The following is a 15,272-nucleotide window of genomic DNA, read 5'->3' as shown; positions in this document are numbered from 1 at the left end:
CCGGGCCACACCCATGCCAGGCAAGCACACTACCACTTGAGCCACATCCCCAGCCCCACAACATTTCTTATAGTTCAAGGCCAAGCAGAATCAGATCGCTGTGTCAGCCCTCCAGACTAGTTCATGACTCAGAGACTTTTTCCCTTTTTTTTTGCACTCAGGGCCCCACACTTTCTGAGTACTACTCAGCTATATCCTTGATTTTATTTTGATAAAGGGTCTAAGTTGCCCTGCCTAATGTCTTATTTGCCATCCTCCTGCCTTAGCCTCCCAGGAAACTGGGATTTTAGACTTGTGCCACTCAGCCCAGCTTATTAAGAGACATTTTACTAGGGGCAGGGAAGAGTTTGAAAACAAAAGAAAGCAAATACATTTATACTCTACTTTATATCACATCCCAATGTGCCTGATCTTGTTAGGCCAAAGGCAATCTATTTGCTTCAAGATGAATTAGAAATATTTTACAAAAGTCTGGGAGAGAAGGAATCTATGACTTGACTTCCAAAATAAATTTTTAAAAATTTCCCAGTTATGAGATAAGATAGTATTTAAGTCTATCAGATTAAGACCCTAGCTATTTTGGGGGTAGGGGGAGTATTGGGGATTTAACCCAGGAGTGCTTAATCATGTAGCCATATCCCCAGGCCCTCCCCCCTTTTTTTGAGACAGGGTTTCTAAATTACATAAGGCCTCACAAAGTTGTTGAAGTTGACTTTGAACTCAAGATCTTCCTGCCTCAAAATCCTGACCTGCTGGGATTACAGACATGCACCCCAGCATCCAGCTTTGTAAGATAATTTTATTTTATTTATTTATTTATTTATTTTTAGTTCTCGGCGGACACAACATCTTTGTTGGTATGTGGTGCTGAGGATCGAACCTGGCCGCATGCATGCCAGGTGAGCGCGCTACCGCTTGAGTCACATCCCCAACCCTGTAAGATCATTTTAAAAAGGTCATTTACTTTGAGGCAGTGAGAGCCTCAGGGACATTACACTTGGGGTCAGCTTGACTTTTTTTGATAGAGATATATTTATTATGCTTTGGATTTTTATCAGAAAAATATTTGGCTGGATCAGTCAGTAGTGGGGTGGTTAAGTGAAGAGAGTTTCCCATGAAAGCAGAGGGGAAGGAAGAATTCACATCTGGTTAGTTGTTCCTTTTATCAGTTTGTTCATATGAAAATAATAGTTTGATGACATCTTTCTACTTTCAGAGGAATAATTGTCAGTTTTTAAAATCCATATAATGTATCTTGGATTTTGTTTTATATTAAAAAATGTACTGTATTCACTATCTGTGTCATTGAACTCATCAGTGTTGGTGTGAAGCAAGTGCGTGACCTAAAGGCTCATTTCAGTGGTCAGCTGGCACTGGAGTTTGGGAATATGTTTGGCCTTCTGAATGGGGGGGTCTTTGTGACCTTGGGTGAGGCTGGGGCCTGTTTGAGCCATGTCAAGTATTTACATTTTTTCCTTTTTATTCTTTACAGAACATTGCTGCCATAAAATTTCAGTTTTTGTTGCTGGTGTGGTACTAGGGATTCAACCCAGTGGCACTCTACCCTGGAACTACATCCCTAACCCTTTTTTGTTTATTTTGAGACAGATGTTTGCAAAGTTGCCTAGGCTGTCCTTGGATTTGCTGTTCTCCAACTTGTTGTCCTCCTGCCTCAGCCTCCCAAATTGCTGGGACTACAGGTGTGTGGCATTGCAGCCAGGTGACTCCAGTTTCTCCATGAATTGAATAATAGTTACATAACAACAAAGGATGGGCAGATATAGATAGATGATCGGGTCAAATAGGGAAGATGAGGCTGGTTTGAAAGGAAAGAAACAAAATGCTACTACCTTCAAGACACTTCCTCTCCCATTTCAACCTGTTGCCAAGTTTACCTGCCTCCAGTGAAATGTTCCTTCCCAAAATTAGTGTTTTTGTTTGTTGGTACAGGGGATTGTCCACCATGCGGCCAGAGCATTGGTTTCATTAATGAGGTTCTTGGCATAAAAGTTAGCTAGCGAGATCGAAATAAAACACACAGACTCAGTTACCTTTTTCTATGACCAGGTCCGAGACGGCTCCCCTCTCTGGTTCCCACCTCGAACCACCCAGTAGGGCAGCAAGGATTACTCAGGGCTAGCAGGAGAGAGAGAGAGGGAGCACGCCAGGGAGTAGCCTTTTATTGGGGAACAAGAAACTCAGGGGAGAATTCCATCCAATGAAGGTTGAGGGGGGCCGCACTCCAAGGTCAGGGTCAGTGATTGGCCCCCAGGGTCAGTGGTCAGTCACACCCCCACACGGACGGGCTCTCTCATCAGGAGAGGGCCGGGAAAGCTCCAACACAGTTAGCCAGAGCGCCTCAGACCCAAACCGGGAGTTGCCCAGTCACGTGTGAGAATGGCTTCCCACAGGATTGAACTCAGGGGCACTTGACCATTGAGCCACATCTCCAGCCCTATTTTGTACTTTATTTACAGACAGGGTCTCACTGAGTTGCTTAGTGCCTTGCTTTTGCTGAGGCTGACTTCTCCTGTTTCAGCCTCTGGAGCCCTTGGGATTACAGGCATGGACCACCACCCTGTGCCCCAAAATGAGTTTGTTATTGAAGTACCTCCTGGATGGCTCCTTTCCTGACCCTTTCAGTAGATAGAAAGAGGCACCCCTGCACGATTTCTTTCCCAACTTCGGGCCACATAAACAATACAAGGGAGGTTGGGAAATGAGAAGAAAGGATAAAAGGAGTAGGACACCCTCCTCTCATGGATTCCAGCTCTGGATCCTTTTCTCCGCCCCCAGGAGCAGTCTGTCTCTCTATTCCTTTAAATAAAACTTCTTCTGTGCTTTAGTTGGCATTTCTCAGGGGTTCATTCTTCCACACCAGGGGAATTGGGCCCTGATGGTTAGATCTGGACAAATGCAAACTTCACAGATCGGCTCAGTGCTTTATTTAGGAACGAAGTTTCACACAGGAGCAGGGAATGCAGGGATGAAATGACACCTTGGTGGGACTCATTTTCTGGAAAATGAGCCCCTGAACAAAGAAAGGGCCTGGGCTTATATGGATTATCCTGAAAGGTGGTCTTGTAGATGTTTCAGTTTTCTTGGGCACCAAGGAATTTGGGGTTTGTTCTGTCAATCAGTGAAGGGGTCAGTCTGAGCAATTAAGAACTTGAGCTCTTGCGTGAGGGGTCTGTGCTGAGCACCTGGAGAGGATTTACTCTGAGGAAGTCAGTGCCCCTCAGTGGCTATCACTTTAGGTGTAATGAGACACCTCCTTCCTGCCTGCAATTAGCATCAGGAAAACATTTGTCTTGGAGGATGAAAGCTATCAGTGCATGGCTTTTTTTTTTTTCCTCCTTTTTTCTCAGGCCACGTTATTTTGGGGATTTTAAATCTTCCATATCTATTAATGATCGGATTTACAATACCGGCATCATCTCTGGGAGCTCCTCCAGGATGATCAAGGAGGTAAGGTCCTTCACGCCCACCGCACACCTTTCTGAGCTTTCTGTCTCTTTCTGGAGGACAATAATGGGTACTCCTCAACTAATTAAATGCAGTTCGTGCAAGCCTCCATTCTACAAGACTCAGGTGATAGGATTCAGGGCCTAGGGGGTCCCTAATCACCTTTCCTGTGTGTCAGGCATGTCAGGTTTTGCCAAAGCCATTTCTCACTATCCAGGCTCAGAGGGCTTCTGGCATGAGTACACAGTGTCTCTAATCCCAGTCTGCCTTTGGATGCATGGTGATGGACAAAGGGGAAAAACTGCAAGGTTTTGGCTGGGGCCACTCCCTAGTGACTCTCTAAGATTCCTTCTCTAGTGCATTAAAATAGGTTGATTTCCATAATCTAGAGTTTATATATTATCACATTAACTAATATTAATTAATATAATTATATTTCTTATACAATCATTCATTATAAAATTATATTTGTACTATTAAGTTTTTATAGATATTCCACACCTAGGATGATGGAACAAAATGGATTAAGTGCAGTAATCATGGATGAAGTGCAATAATCCTTTGGGTTAGGTCAGGTCCAGGACCTGAGAAGAAGCTCAGGCTGGGAAGGGCTGTAGCTGGAAACAATTCACTTGGGTTCCATTCAGCCAGGTAGAGGTTCTATCCTGCTGTCACTCAGGGTTCAGGGGCGGGGCCTGGATCGCTAGCCAATCAGATACACGGGGTAGGACTGCAGGAACTGTCCAATCAGCACCGCAGCTGGAAGAGGGCGGGAACCTTCCACTTTTGTGGAGCTTCCTTCTAGGGTTCGCCATAGAGTGTCCAGCGGGTCCTGTGAAGAGAACTTCTAAGTGACTCAGCCTCGTCGCTGTGACCTCCGCCCTCTGGAGGCTGAGGCGACCCCAGGAACCGCAGAAGGAGGGCAATGGTGAGTGTGGAGGGCGCCCTTCCCGCAAGGGGAGCGGGTCGCGGTGAAGGGGACGGTGAGTCGCTGTGGAGGGACCCGGGCCTCCGGCGGCAGCTGCGGCGACTGCGGTCGGAGTCCGGCCGGGCCCCGGGTCCTGCGCGGCGCTTTGCCGGCCGGAGCGGTCTGTGGGCAGCGCGGCCGCCCAGCCCCGCGTCTCCCCCTCTGCGGTGGCGGCGGGAGGGTCGCGGGGAGACTCCCGCCACGGGCGAGGCGGGGACTGGGAGGGAGGTGTGCGCGTCCCAGCCCCCCTGCTCCTCGGGGTCCCCTGGTTACTCCGACGTCTGCAAAACTGGGGAAGCCGGTTCTCAAGCCCACGCTCTGTCCCCGTCGTGCCAAGTTTCTTGAAGTGATGTCCACACACACAGGTGTTTCCCCGCAGCGCCACGCGGATCGGAGGGGAGATCCACAGGTACGTGTGGAGGAGAAGGGGAAAGGTCTTGTCCTCTCTGAAATTATTGTCGTCCTTGGGCTGTTTGTAGGTATTGTTCTAAAGCCAAATGCTGATTAAGGTGGGACATGACTTGATTTAAAAGGAGTAGAGCAGGAGGAGGAAATCCTCAACTGTAAGGTCTGCACGCATTCAAGAGATAGAAAAGTGGGTTTTCCTTATAGAGAGGAACAAACGGGATTAGAAATGTCAGGGGCAGAGAGATGTGAGCGGTGGGACCATGAGATAAGGGAATCATTTTATAAAATGGGCCCACTGTGCAGACCCCCACATGCTTTCACTTTTAGAAAGCAATTTACCTGCAGCCAAGTCTGGCTTAAGTTGACAGGATGTGTTACTTTCCTCAAGGAAGTACCTGTTATCTGCAGGGGAAATGCTCATAAGAGGAACACAAGTTACCCTGAAGGGGGTGACTTTCGTGACCCTCACATCAATCAGGTCCTGCAACTCTGAGAAAATTCGGATAATTTTCTCTACCCATAAAATCTGTAAGAACCTGTTCCAATTAGAACCAGTCAGCATGGGCCAAAGTGACTTAGAGTTGTCATGGAAGTGGGGACTTGAAAGTCTTATGTCATCCTGCTGTCAGTCAAAACTCAAGAGGTGGGGCTGGAATTGTGGCTCAGTGGCAGAGCACTTGCCTTATTTGTATGAGGCACTGAGTTCAATCCTCAGAACCACATAAAAATAAATAAATAAAGGTATTGTGTCCATCTACAAATTATATGAATATAAGGAGATGGGAAAGCCTTGTATGATCCCCAGCGTTTCCAGAAAAGAACTCACACAGCAGAGAAACCCCATGTGTGTAAGCACTGTGGAAAAGCCTTCAGTTCTTCCAGCTACATTAAAATCTATGAACGAATTCACAATGGAGAGAAACCTTATGAATGCAAACAATGTGGGAAATCCTTTACATTTCTCAGTTCTCTTCATGAACAAATTCACAGTGGAAAGAAACTCTACATATGTAAGCAATGTGGAAAAGGTTTTAGTTCTTTTAGCCACGTGAAAACACATGAACAAATTCACAGTGAAGAGAAAAATTATGTATGTAAACAATGTGGGAAAGCTTTTCATTTCTCCAGATCCCTTCAAATACATGAAATAACACAATGGAGAGAAACCCTTTGTATGTAAGCAATGTGGAAAGGGCTTTAGTTCTTCCTATTACATTAAAAAACATGAACGAATTCACAGTGGAGAGAAACCTTATAAATGTAAACAATGTGAGAAAGCCTTTTGTTTTCCCAATTCCCTTCAAATTCATGAACAAATTCACAGTGGACAGAAACCCTATGTGTGTAAGCAATGTGGAAAAGCCTTTAGTTCTTCCAGCTGTATTAGAAAACATGAACGAATTCACAGTGGAGAGAAATCCTGTATATGTAAACAATGTGGTAAAGCCTTTAATTCTTCCTATTACATTAAAATCCACAAACGAATTCACAGTGGAGAGAAACTTTATGAATGCAAACAATGTGGGAAAGCCTTTTGTTTCCCCAATTCCCTTCAAATTCATGAACAGATTCACAGTAGAAACAAACTCTATGCATGTAAGAAATGTGGAAAAGCCTTTAGTTCTTCTAGCCACACCAAAACACATGAACGTATTCACAGTAAAGAGAAACCCCATATTCATGTAAGCAATCTGGGAAAGCTTTCATTCATTCCTATTTGGTTAGAAAAAATGAAATAATGAACACTGGAGAAAAACCCTGTGTATGAAAGCAATGTGGCAAAGCCTGTGGTGACCCCAATTTTCTCAGACAACAGAAGAATTCACAGTGATATGAAACTTGCATGTGAGCAGTGTGGGAAGCCTCCAGTGATTCCTTCACCCTTAAAATACCTGAAAGAATTCATAGTGAAGAAAAATCCTGAGTGTGTGTGTGTGTGTGTGTATAAAGAATGCAGCGAACCCTTCACTCCATCCAGTTACCTTCTCAAACATCAAGGAACTCATACTTGAGAGAAACTCCATGAGTGTAAGCCATGTGAGAAAGCCTTTACTACTTACAGTTCCCTTTGATACCATGAAACAATTCACAGTGAGGGGGAACCTTAATTCTCATATTCTTTCAAGTACATGGAAGAGCGCACTGGAGAGTAACCCTGAATACAGAAAATTGGGAATTCTTTATTATCACATGAAGTTGTTCACAAACATGAGAATGCAATAGTAATAACTTATATTATTACAAAGGATGTGGGGACACTTGTCATCTTGGTTCAGTGAACCCATATAAATGAGCACAGTATTCAGTAGAACTTGCAATAGAAGACCTGTGAAATGATCTCCATTTGGTTCACATGTAAGAAATCACAGTGGATCAAGAACTTGTAATGTGAAAACTTCTTATGTCAAATATAACAGTTTCAGAGGCCTATGAAAATTCCTCATGTATGGGCTGGGGATGTGGCTCAAGCCGTAGCACGCTCACCTGGCATGCGTGCGGCCTGGGTTCGATCCTCAGCACCACATACAAAAAAAGATGTTGTGTCCACCGAAAACTAAAAAATAAATATTTTAAAAATTCCCTCTCTCTCTCTCTCTCTCTCTCTCTCTCTCTCTCTCTCTCTCTTTAAAAAAAAGAAAAAAGAAAATTCCTCATGTAGCAGAATTTTATTCATGCAATTAATATGAAGAGCTTGGTACAAAATAATTTGATTAGAAGTTTCCAGAAAATGTACTACCTGGAAGAAATGTTCCAAAACTTATATTGTTCACCAGTAATTTGTTCTTAAATTATATCTCTGTACTATGTTTCTAATGTGAATTATTGGAAATAAAGATTGAGGCGAGACAGTTCTGGGAGTTTTCTTTAGGCTGTACTATGAGAGTTTAATAAGTTGTGTGTGTGTGTGTGTGTATCCTTTATTTTATTTATTTATTTTTATGTGGTGCTGGGGATTGAACTCACTTTCTTGCATGTGCTAGGTGAGCACTTTACTGCTGAGCCACAACCCCAGCTCTAGGTAATATATTTTTAATAAAACCAGGTAGTAAGACTTCTAACATTTTGAAGCATGTTGGATCCAAAGCAAATTGATGTGTATTACAAGGCTGAGCAGACCCTTGCTTTGCATGCCTGATTGCTGTGCGCCTTCTGCACGTGGGAGTAAAACTCTTGCAGAGCTAAATAGATTCCAGGTGTTTATACCTTCTCTTGGGGTTTCCAGAACTTTATCTGATATGCCATTAGCCTTCGTTTGTTTGTAGTTTTTAAATAATTGTGGTAAAGGGGCAGTGAAAAATGAGTTTTTATTTGTTGTTGTCAATTTTCTACTGACCTCACATAATGGATTATGCATACATTATATATATATATATATATATATATATATATATATACACACACACATATATATATATATACACATCTGTATATGTATGTATACATGTATTTTTTTAGAGGAAAAATGAGATTTTTACATGGATTTTATATTTGTCACAGTTTGGTGTGTACTTTCCATATTATTGCTGTATCATAATTAATCATAATGGTGAAATTTATTTACATATATATTTGTACATGCCTATGATATAGCAATAGATGTATATTTTCTTTAAACTAGATTTCTGTTCACACTTTTTTAGATTTTCCTAAATGTTTCAAATAAATTACAGATTAACATATATTAGCTTCTTTTAAACTTTTAAATTTGAAACATTGATAATTTTTAATATAGTACATTTTTTTATAATACAGATCTACTCCCAAGAAGAAGTTCTTTTTCACTTGGATACCAGTTGTCTTTAATTATAAATTCAAGTTTGACTTATATATTGAATTAATTACAGCTATCATCTGTAGAACATTTCTTAGAGCTCAAGTCCAGGAAAATCAGATTTCTGTGTCAGCCCTACAGACAAGTTCAGGACTCAATGAGATTTTTTCCCTTTTTTTGCAGTTCCTGTCTTTGAACCCAGAGTCTCACACTTTTTAAGTAATTGCTGTACTACTAAGCTTTATCCCCAGCTCCATTTATTTTATATTGATAAAGGATCTAAATAGCCAAGGCTAATGTCTAATTCACAAACTCCTGCCTCAGCCTCCCAGGAAACTGGGATTTTAGTCTTGTGCTACTTAGCCCAGCTTCTCAAGAGACATTTTACTAGGTCCAGGAAAGAGTTTTAAAATGAAAGAAAACAAAGATCAGCAATAAAGTACCTTTTTTTTCTGAAATACATGTATATGCTGCTTTATCTCACATTCCAATTTACCTTATCTCATTAAGCAAAAGGCATCTATTTGCTTGAAGATGAATTAGAACTGTTTTGCAGAAATCGGGGAGAGAAGGAATCAGTGACTATTGACTTTCAAAATAAATGTTTTTAAGTTCTCAGTTATAAGATAGTATTAAAAGTATCAGAATAAGACATTACTTTAAAAAAATTGCTTAGAGCCTTGCTGTGTTGCTGAGGCTGGCTTTGAACTCAAGATCACCCTGCTCCAATCTCCCAAACTGCTGGGATTACAGGTGTGCTCCAGTGTGCACTGTGTAAGACCATTTTAAACAGGGCATTTACTTTGAGAGACCCTCGTATGTTAAATGTGGAGTCACTTTGACTTTTTTTGATACAAATATATTTATTATGCTTTGGATTTTTAATGGAAATTTATTTGGTTGGATCAGTCAGTGGTGGGGTGGTTGAGTCAAGAGAGTTTCACAATGATGAGCAGAATACTTCAAATCCCAGGCAGAAAGCACTGGTGACAACCATCAACTGGGAAGATGAGGAAAGGATGGAAGCAGAGGGAAAAGTATTCATATCTGAATACTTGTTCTTCTTATCAGTTTGTTTCTATGAAAATAATAGTTTAATGACATCCAAATGATGAACAGGATGCCTGGAAAATTAGATATTTGTAGACATTAATCCTTAAAACCCTCAGGAAAACCAAAAAATAACCTATTACTTATTCCAAGGTATCTGAGATTGTACAAAGCCTTAACAAAAGTTCCAATATTTTTATGGAGGAACTCAAGAGAGGCAAAGAGGAAAACACACCACTGTGGATCTTGAATCTACAGAGGGCCACCTACCATTAAAAGATAAATTTAGGGCTGGGGTTGTGACTCAGTTGTGGAGTGTGTGCCTAGTATGTGTGAGGCACTGGGTTCAGTGTTCACCGCATAAAAATAAAGGTTGTGTCCATCTTTAACTAAAAAAATTTTTTAAAAAAATTTAAATTTATCATTCCCAGCCCCATTCGGTGAAAATTACAAAAATTGGCATAAGGCCCTCATCAGTCCTCAGATGATATCCTCCAAATTGCAGCTTCCATGTTTTCTAACAAAGATCAGGAGGAAAAGAAGGAAAGGGAGCCTGATACATGAAAAAGGTTGCGGCACTGGTCATGGCCCTAAGAGCTTCCCAGATAAGAGGGGAGAAGAACAGAATGAATCTTCAGCCACAAAAGGGATTTGTTTCCATTTTTAAAAGAAATGCCCACAGGCCAAATGGCCATCTATAGAGCCCATCCGCAATGTCAAGGCAATCATTGGAGGAATAAATATCTGCAGATGTCCTCCAAGGTGTGGGTTCTTGAGGCCGGATTCCTCCACACAGGCCTGATGAGGCTTAGAGTGGATTCTAATGGCTGCCATAACTCATCACCATGCATGAGCCCTGGATATGGTTCTGCATAGAGAGTGAAGAGGTCAGTTTCCTCTTGGATACTGGCACTTTTCTGTACTCACCTATTACCCTAGATCTTTTTCCTCTAATACTATAATGGTGCAAGGGATGTCTGGACAGCCTTTTACCAGAAAATTTATTCTCCCAATAAGTTGAGTGGGATGATATGATGTTTTCTCATGCATTCCTGATAGTCCCTGAGTGCCCTACCCTTTCATTGGCGAGGGATTTATTTTCAAAGCTCCAGGCTTCCATCATGATGAGTTTAGGATCACCGTGTTTACCTGTATCAGAATGCAAAATAAACCCTGAAGTATGGATCACCGAAGGCAAGATTGGATGGGCAAAAAGTGCAGTCCCAGTTAAAATAGTCTTAAAGGATCCTTCTTTCTTCATCAGACACAATACTCCTGCACCCAGAGGCAAGAGGGCTTATTGGAGATCCTTTAGAACCTCAAAGGGCAGGGACTTCTAGTATCGAGCAATAGCCCATGAACTACACCCATCTTAGGAGTTTAGAAGTCAAACAGGGAATGGTGCCTAGTCTAAGACCTTAGAATGATTAATGAAGCAGTCATTCTCTACCCTGTAGATCCTAACCCATATACTCTGTTATCTGAGATCCCAGCTGCTGCTGCTTGGTTTACTGTATTAGATTTAAAGGATGCCATTTTGTATATACCCCCAGACTCTGAATCACAGTGTTGTTTTGCCTACAAGGAAAAAGACAGTGGATCTCCTTTAGCCTGGACAGTGTTGTCTTGGGGATTTAAAGGTAGTCCTCACTTATTTGGACAAACCCTAGCCAAGAATTGAGAAAAGGTCATCTTGGTGGTTCTCCAATATGTAGATGAAACATCCTGTGTGCCACCACTCAGGAGGAATTTCAAAAGGCCACTACAGAACTCCTAAACTTTGTAGCTGGTAGAGGTTTTAAGGTCTCAAAAAGGAAAGCTCAGTAGTGACAACATCAAGTTCAATACTTAGGATTACAGATGTCTCATTGAATCTTCAACCTAGAAAAGGAGAGGAGAACCCCCATAGGGCCATATTCTCCACCCCCAGACAGGAAGGCAATGTAGAGTCTTCTTAGAAATAACTGGCTTGGGGCTGGGGATGTGGCTCAAGTGGTAGCGCGCTCGCCTGGCGTGCGTGCGGCCCGGGTTCGATCCTCAGCACCACATACCAACAAAGATGTGTCTGCCGAGAACTAAAAAATAAATATTGAAAAAAAAAATTCTCTCTCTCTCTCTCTTAAAAAAAAAAAATGAAAAGAAATAACTGGCTACTGAAGGCTTTGGATTCCTTGGTATCGGGTAATTAGCTAAGCCTCTTTACAACCTCCTTAAAGAAACTGCATCCTGGATCAACTGTCCTGATTTGAGACCAAGACCAGAACATACTTTTTAATGCCTTTTTGGCATTAAAAGAGGCCTTACTTAAAGGCCCTGCCTTCAGCTTACCTATGGAGCAAAAATTTAACCTGGTTGTCATTGATAGAGGAAGATAGTCCTGGGAGTGGTCACACAAAAGAATGGACAGCTGAACAGCCAGTGACATAGCCTATGTCTATGCCTCTTATGATCTCTCAGGGATTTTAAATACAAAAGAGGGATTATGGCTCTCAGTTGCTTCCTGAAATGCCAGGCTTGGGGGTAGGGATGTGGCTCAAGTGGTGGTGCGCTTGCCTGGCATGCGTGTGGCCTGGGTTCGATCCTCAGCACCACATACAAACAAAGATGTTGTGTCTGCCGAAAACTGAAAAATAAATTTTAAAATTCTGTCTCTCTCTCTCTCTTTAAAAAATAAAAAAAAAAAAGAAAGAAAGAAAAAGAAATGCCAGGCTTTACTTCTGGAAGGACCTGTAACTCAAATAAGGACTTGCTCTAATTGAAATCAAACCAAGTTCCTCCCAGAAACACAAGAAGAAATTCCTGAACCTGAGTTCTACTGAGAAACTGTTGTGAATCCATTTTAAGAAATAAATAAATAAATAACAGCAGCTTCTACCTCAAGGCCTGTCCCTAAGGAAGGGGGCGTGACCTGTGTCCTTGGAAAAACCCACAGAGCACTCCTAAGAACATTCCCACCCTGCTGAATTGTTTGTCTGTAAATAACAGGAGAGGTCTGCAGCGCCAGGTGTCCCTGACTCAGTTAGGCTAGGTGAGGACTCATAGCAACTCCCCTAGCAATGTCCAATCAACATGAGACAGGGAAAATACCTGGAATGCCAGATGACCCCCAAGTAGTTTATGGTGGTTGATAACATGTTAGAAAAACCATGTAGTTTAGCACATACACCTCTTGTGGCCTAAACCAGTGGGTTCAAATGAATCCCTCTCTCGTACTAACCAATCATCCTACCCAACTTGTTCATGCCATTGAATGTGCTAATCAATGTTAAGAGTTGTTGTTTGATTTTCCCGTGGTATGGAATGATTTTCTGTGTGATGTTGTAATGCATAGAGTACCCCCAAAACCTATAAAATCTCACTGAACAAAGGACCAGGACTCACTCCCTTGTAATAAAAGACTCTAGTGTGATTGCATCGGATTCGGCTTCTGGAGGTCTATTGGGGTCCCACGAATCTGGCATTACATCTGAGGCTTGTCCAGGATCCCTCAGACCCCAGACCCCCGAACCGAACCGGAGAGTCTAACACCAGTGAGTCTTTTTGTTATTCGTGTGTCTGTTGTCTGCTTTGTTCTGAATCTGTTCTAGAATCTGTATTCTGTAATCTGAATTCTGGGGCTGGCAACTGGCCTTGACATAGGGTCACCAGCTGGGGCTCCTGGGAGACATCCCAGACCCCAATCTGGGGGGGGGGATACTCCCCCAATCTGTTCATCTGAGGGAATCTATGTTTTGGTTTTTTGTCTCTGCCTCTGTTAAGTGTGATGGCATTGTTTTACTTTGGACAGATGCAGTGTACCAAGTTATGATCTGCCTTAGTGGAGGTAACTTTAGCTAAATTTTAGCCTGAAAATGTCCCTAGTATGCTTCTCCTGCTTCTCTGAAAGGGACCAAAATAGAACCGCCAGCTTTTCTATTTTCACCTCCTGCACCCCTTTGAGCTGTGTTTTAAAGAACTCTGATAAGCTTTACTCCCCTTTGTTAAATGGGATTAGGGAAGCAATGTTTTCTTGTCTTCCCCTACTAGGCTGACTTGAGTGCACCTACTGCAGAGGGAAATGCCTGCTGGGGATCTAAGAACTTTGATATCTCCCTTTTTCTTTTTCTCAAAACCCTGTCCTCATTATTAAATTGGCATTAATTGGCTTCAAGGACAGGAACCGAACTTTTAGTTACAAATTTTGACACCTCAGCGGGGACTCCAGAGGAGCCCCCACTCCGCTTTCTTGGGGAAACCTACCACCCTAAACAACTGCATGCTGAGGATGTAAGATGAACTTTTTGAGAGCTGACTACTGAAAAGTTAGGAGATAGGGAGCGTGCCTGGTGCCTGGGGTCAGACCAAACTAGAGGAGTTAATCCTGTAAGTAAAAGGAGGGACTGAGGGACTCCCAGCAGCTGCCGGAGCCCTTTTGCTTCAGGAACTCCCTCCTTCCTTCCCAGCACTGTAAGGATTACTTCACCTATGTCTACTTAAAGAAAAAAAAAAAGGGGGTGGGGGGAGACACTGAATGCAGTAAAATTGCCACATCGAGACTCTTGATTTTACACTTCTGGTTTCCCCTCTGTGAGAACATCTGGTCCACTCATAGGGCATCTATGGTGTCACTGGTGTAGGAGTCATAATTAAATGGGAGTTGGAAACTTGGGGAGATTTTTCTCTTATCTGGTCTGTTTTAAAGGTTATTATAGATTGTTTCTTGGGGGATGATATTGGCTGAATGTGTGTCTTAAAGATGATGTTTTATTGTAACAATCTGGTATCTGAATGGGTTTTTGAAGCATTGCACAATCTTGCAGTTGAAAGTTGGGTTTAGGTAATTGTTTAGTTTATTATTTCAGATAATTCATGCCAGAGAATTTAAATACTTAGGATGGAAAACTAAAGAACTCTACTTCCAAGTTTGGCAAGTAACTCCCAATCATTTAGTTTTATTTTTTCACCAATTTTTGAATTGAGTAGCCTGGGAAGATTTCACTGGGTGTACCAATGCATTATTAATTTGGGCAAGGATAGTAAATCATGGTGTGGTATCTGTTCCCCTCAGTGTGTAGGGCTTGGGGAAAGAAAGTGTTGGATTGGGGGTTGGTCTGGCTTATTGAAATGACATTGAATAGCAACAGTCTTGGGAATTTTTAAAGCTTAATTTTGGATATAGATGGTAGTGTGGGTTTCTCTTTTGGAACTTAATACTACTATAGGAACTTCAGATTAATGATCCTGAAGGGATTTCTTCTGATGGTAGATTTTATATTATCAAGTAAGATCCTATTTTCAGTTGTTTGTAAGCAAGTTTTTCTAGTGTAGGAAAAAATTTTCCTTTGGCAAAACAAGATGTAAGATATAAAATTTTGTGAATTGTATCTTAAATTTGCATCATAATTTTCAACATCCAAACCTGAAAATTATGACTTATGGTTAAAATGCCTTAGGCATGAGGTTTCTGCTCAGAATTGCAATTTTCCCTGCTCCTTCCAGACCTCAGCCAGGACTTAAGTTGAAATGCAAATAGAAGAAGCCTGCAAGCTCAGTAGGAGACTGATCTGAGGCCCAAAGAAGAAAAGAGTAAAGATGTCTTTTACCTGAACTCAAACTAGACTAAACCAAAAA

At 41.9% G+C, this 15,272-nt stretch overlaps 1 pseudogene; it reads left to right on the top strand.

The window, feature by feature from the left end:
* Positions 1–5,400: 5,400 nt before the first annotated feature.
* Positions 5,401–7,001, top strand: LOC139707059 (zinc finger protein 709-like; annotated as a pseudogene).
* Positions 7,002–15,272: the final 8,271 nt, after the last annotated feature.

The sequence above is a fragment of the Marmota flaviventris genome, chromosome 1, assembly GCF_047511675.1.
Source record: "Marmota flaviventris isolate mMarFla1 chromosome 1, mMarFla1.hap1, whole genome shotgun sequence".
NCBI classification, from domain to species: domain Eukaryota; kingdom Metazoa; phylum Chordata; class Mammalia; order Rodentia; family Sciuridae; genus Marmota; species Marmota flaviventris.
Note: the sequence above shows the minus strand (reverse complement) of the source record. Positions and strands in the feature narration are given on the sequence as shown.